Source organism: Oncorhynchus keta, unplaced genomic scaffold, assembly GCF_023373465.1.
Source record: "Oncorhynchus keta strain PuntledgeMale-10-30-2019 unplaced genomic scaffold, Oket_V2 Un_contig_17534_pilon_pilon, whole genome shotgun sequence".
Lineage (NCBI taxonomy): Eukaryota > Metazoa > Chordata > Actinopteri > Salmoniformes > Salmonidae > Oncorhynchus > Oncorhynchus keta.
Genome location: NW_026280473.1, coordinates 111,507 through 117,506, shown reverse-complemented (window position 1 = coordinate 117,506; position 6,000 = coordinate 111,507).

The window sequence follows — 6,000 nt, the reverse complement described above, 5'->3', positions numbered from 1 at the left end:
TTTATCACGTCTCTGTTTATCACATCTCTGTTTATCACTGTTTATCACGTCTCTGTTTATCACATCTCTGTTTATCACATCTCTGTTTATCACGTCTCTGTTTATCACATCTCTGTTTATCACGTCTCTGTTTATCACGTCTCTGTTTATCACATCTCTGTTTATCACGTCTCTGTTTATCACATCTCTGTTTATCACGTCTCTGTTTATCACGTCTCTGTTTGTCACGTCTCTGTTTATCACGTCTCTGTTTATCACGTCTCTGTTTATCACGTCTCTGTTTATCACATCTCTGTTTATCACGTCTCTGTTTATCACGTCTCTGTTTATCACGTCTCTGTTTATCACGTCTCTGTTTATCACGTCTCTGTTTATCACGTCTCTGTTTATCACGTCTCTGTTTATCACGTCTCTGTTTATCACGTCTCTGTTTATCACGTCTCTGTTTATCACGTCTCTGTTTATCACGTCTCTGTTTATCACGTCTCTGTTTATCACATCTCTGTTTATCACGTCTCTGTTTATCACGTCTCTGTTTATCACGCTCTGTTTATCACATCTCTGTTTATCACATCTCTGTTTATCACGTCTCTGTTTATCACGCATCTCTGTTTATCACATCTCTGTTTATCACATCTCTGTTTATCACGCCTCTGTTTATCACATCTCTGTTTATCACGTCTCTGTTTATCACATCTCTGTTTATCACGTCTCTGTTTATCACGTCTCTGTTTATCACGTCTCTGTTTATCACATCTCTGTTTATCACGTCTCTGTTTATCACATCTCTGTTTATCACGTCTCTGTTTATCACATCTCTGTTTATCACGTCTCTGTTTATCACATCTCTGTTTATCACGTCTCTGTTTATCACGCTCTCTGTTTATCACGTCTGTTTATCACATCTCTGTTTATCACATCTCTGTTTATCACATCTCTGTTTATCACGCTCTGTTTATCACGCTCTGTTTATCACGTCTCTGTTTATCACGTCTCTGTTTATCACGTCTCTGTTTATCACGCCTCTGTTTATCACATCTCTGTTTATCACGTCTCTGTTTATCACGTCTGTTTATCACATCTCTGTTTATCACGTCTCTGTTTATCACGTCTCTGTTTATCACGTCTCTGTTTATCACGTCTCTGTTTATCACATCTCTGTTTATCACATCTCTGTTTATCACGTCTCTGTTTATCACATCTCTGTTTATCACGTCTCTGTTTATCACATCTCTGTTTATCACGTCTCTGTTTATCACATCTCTGTTTATCACATCTCTGTTTATCACGTCTCTGTTTATCACATCTCTGTTTATCACGTCTCTGTTTATCACATCTCTGTTTATCACGTCTCTGTTTATCACGTCTCTGTTTATCACGTCTCTGTTTATCACGTCTCTGTTTATCACGTCTCTGTTTATCACATCTCTGTTTATCACGTCTCTGTTTATCACATCTCTGTTTATCACGTCTCTGTTTATCACATCTCTGTTTATCACGTCTCTGTTTATCACATCTCTGTTTATCACGTCTCTGTTTATCACATCTCTGTTTATCACGTCTCTGTTTATCACGTCTCTGTTTATCACATCTCTGTTTATCACGTCTCTGTTTATCACATCTCTGTTTATCACGTCTCTGTTTATCACGTCTCTGTTTGTCTCTGTTTATCACGTCTCTGTTTATCACGTCTCTGTTTATCACGTCTCTGTTTATCACGTCTCTGTTTATCACATCTCTGTTTATCACGTCTCTGTTTATCACGTCTCTGTTTATCACGTCTCTGTTTATCACGTCTCTGTTTATCACGTCTCTGTTTATCACGTCTCTGTTTATCACATCTCTGTTTATCACATCTCTGTTTATCACGTCTCTGTTTATCACGTCTCTGTTTATCACGTCTCTGTTTATCTCTGTTTATCACGTCTCTGTTTATCACGTCTCTGTTTATCACGTCTCTGTTTATCACGTCTCTGTTTATCACATCTCTGTTTATCACGTCTCTGTTTATCACGTCTCTGTTTATCACATCTCTGTTTATCACGTCTCTGTTTATCACGTCTCTGTTTATCACATCTCTGTTTATCACGTCTCTGTTTATCACGTCTCTGTTTATCACGTCTCTGTTTATCACGTCTCTGTTTATCACGTCTCTGTTTATCACGTCTCTGTTTATCACGTCTCTGTTTATCACGTCTCTGTTTGTCTCTGTTTATCACGTCTCTGTTTATCACATCTCTGTTTATCACGTCTCTGTTTATCACGTCTCTGTTTATCACGTCTCTGTTTATCACGTCTCTGTTTATCACGTCTCTGTTTATCACGTCTCTGTTTATCACATCTCTGTTTATCACGTCTCTGTTTATCACGTCTCTGTTTATCACGTCTCTGTTTATCACGTCTCTGTTTATCACATCTCTGTTTATCACGTCTCTGTTTATCACGTCTCTGTTTATCACGTCTCTGTTTATCACATCTCTGTTTATCACGTCTCTGTTTATCACGTCTCTGTTTATCACGTCTCTGTTTATCACGTCTCTGTTTATCACGTCTCTGTTTGTCTCTGTTTATCACGTCTCTGTTTATCACATCTCTGTTTATCACGTCTCTGTTTATCACGTCTCTGTTTATCACATCTCTGTTTATCACATCTCTGTTTATCACGTCTCTGTTTATCACGTCTCTGTTTATCACATCTCTGTTTATCACATCTCTGTTTATCACGTCTCTGTTTATCACGTCTCTGTTTATCACGTCTCTGTTTATCACGTCTCTGTTTATCACGTCTCTGTTTATCACGTCTCTGTTTGTCTCTGTTTATCACGTCTCTGTTTATCACGTCTCTGTTTATCACGTCTCTGTTTATCACGTCTCTGTTTATCACGTCTCTGTTTATCACATCTCTGTTTATCACGTCTCTGTTTATCACATCTCTGTTTATCACGTCTCTGTTTATCACATCTCTGTTTATCACGTCTCTGTTTATCACATCTCTGTTTATCACGTCTCTGTTTGTCTCTGTTTATCACGTCTCTGTTTATCACATCTCTGTTTATCACATCTCTGTTTATCACGTCTCTGTTTATCACGTCTCTGTTTATCACGTCTCTGTTTATCACATCTCTGTTTATCACGTCTCTGTTTATCACATCTCTGTTTATCACGTCTCTGTTTATCACATCTCTGTTTATCACATCTCTGTTTATCACATCTCTGTTTATCACATCTCTGTTTATCACGTCTCTGTTTATCACGTCTCTGTTTATCACATCTCTGTTTATCACATCTCTGTTTATCACATCTCTGTTTATCACGTCTCTGTTTATCACATCTCTGTTTATCACGTCTCTGTTTATCACATCTCTGTTTATCACGTCTCTGTTTATCACATCTCTGTTTATCACATCTCTGTTTATCACATCTCTGTTTATCACGTCTCTGTTTATCACATCTCTGTTTATCACATCTCTGTTTATCACATCTCTGTTTATCACGTCTCTGTTTATCACATCTCTGTTTATCACGTCTCTGTTTATCACGTCTCTGTTTATCACGCTCTGTTTATCACATCTCTGTTTATCACGTCTCTGTTTATCACATCTCTGTTTATCACATCTCTGTTTATCACGTCTCTGTTTATCACGTCTCTGTTTATCACATCTCTGTTTATCACATCTCTGTTTATCACGTCTCTGTTTATCACATCTCTGTTTATCACGTCTCTCTCTGTTTATCACGTCTCTGTTTATCACGTCTCTGTTTATCACATCTCTGTTTATCACATCTCTGTTTATCACGTCTCTGTTTGTCTCTGTTTATCACGTCTCTGTTTATCACATCTCTGTTTATCACGTCTCTGTTTATCACATCTCTGTTTATCACGTCTCTGTTTATCACGTCTCTGTTTATCACGTCTCTGTTTATCACATCTCTGTTTATCACATCTCTGTTTATCACGCCTCTGTTTATCACGTCTCTGTTTATCACATCTCTGTTTATCACATCTCTGTTTATCACATCTCTGTTTATCACGTCTCTGTTTATCACGTCTCTGTTTATCACGTCTCTGTTTATCACGTCTCTGTTTATCACATCTCTGTTTATCACGTCTCTGTTTATCACGTCTGTTTGTCTCTGTTTATCACGTCTCTGTTTATCACATCTCTGTTTATCACATCTCTGTTTATCACGTCTCTGTTTATCACGTCTCTGTTTATCACGTCTCTGTTTATCACGTCTCTGTTTATCACGTCTCTGTTTATCACGTCTCTGTTTGTCTCTGTTTATCACGTCTGTTTGTCTCTGTTTATCACGTCTCTGTTTGTCTCTGTTTATCACGTCTCTGTTTGTCTCTGTTTATCACGTCTCTGTTTATCACATCTCTGTTTATCACGTCTCTGTTTATCACGTCTCTGTTTATCACGTCTCTGTTTATCACATCTCTGTTTATCACGTCTCTGTTTGTCTCTGTTTATCACGTCTCTGTTTATCACATCTCTGTTTATCACATCTCTGTTTATCACGTCTCTGTTTATCACATCTCTGTTTATCACGTCTCTGTTTATCACGTCTCTGTTTATCACGTCTCTGTTTATCACGTCTCTGTTTATCACGTCTCTGTTTATCACATCTCTGTTTATCACATCTCTGTTTATCACGTCTCTGTTTATCACATCTCTGTTTATCACGTCTCTGTTTATCACGTCTCTGTTTATCACGCTCTGTTTATCACATCTCTGTTTATCACGTCTCTGTTTATCTCGTTTATCACATCTCTGTTTATCACGCCTCTGTTTATCACGTCTCTGTTTATCACATCTCTGTTTATCACGTCTCTGTTTATCACGCCTCTGTTTATCACATCTCTGTTTATCACGCTCTGTTTATCACATCTCTGTTTATCACGTCTCTGTTTATCACATCTCTGTTTATCACGCTCTGTTTATCACATCTCTGTTTATCACGTCTCTGTTTATCACATCTCTGTTTATCACGTCTCTGTCTGTTTATCACGCTCTGTTTATCACGTCTCTGTTTATCACATCTCTGTTTATCACGCCTCTGTTTATCACGTCTCTGTTTATCACGTCTCTGTTTATCACGCTCTGTTTATCACGCCTCTGTTTATCACGTCTCTGTTTATCACGCCTCTGTTTATCACGTCTCTGTTTATCACGTCTCTGTTTATCACGCTCTGTTTATCACATCTCTGTTTATCACATCTCTGTTTATCACATCTCTGTTTGTCTCTGTTTATCACGTCTCTGTTTATCACGTCTCTGTTTATCACGCATCTCTGTTTATCACGTCTCTGTTTATCACATCTCTGTTTATCACGTCTCTGTTTATCACATCTCTGTTTATCACGTCTCTGTTTATCACGCTCTGTTTATCACGTCTCTGTTTATCACATCTCTGTTTATCACATCTCTGTTTATCACATCTCTGTTTATCACGTCTCTGTTTATCACATCTCTGTTTATCACGTCTCTGTTTATCACGTCTCTGTTTATCACGTCTCTGTTTATCACGTCTCTGTTTATCACGCTCTGTTTATCACATCTCTGTTTATCACGTCTCTGTTTATCACGTCTCTGTTTATCACATCTCTGTTTATCACGCCTCTGTTTATCACGTCTCTGTTTATCACGCCTCTGTTTATCACGCTCTGTTTATCACGCCTCTGTTTATCACGCCTCTGTTTATCACATCTCTGTTTATCACGCCTCTGTTTATCACGTCTCTGTTTATCACGCCTCTGTTTATCACGCTCTGTTTATCACGTCTCTGTTTATCACGCTCTGTTTATCACGTCTCTGTTTATCACGTCTCTGTTTATCACGCTCTGTTTATCACGTCTCTGTTTATCACATCTCTGTTTATCACGCCTCTGTTTATCACGTCTCTGTTTATCACGTCTCTGTTTATCACGTCTCTGTTTATCACGTCTCTGTTTATCACATCTCTGTTTATCACGTCTCTGTTTATCACGTCTCTGTT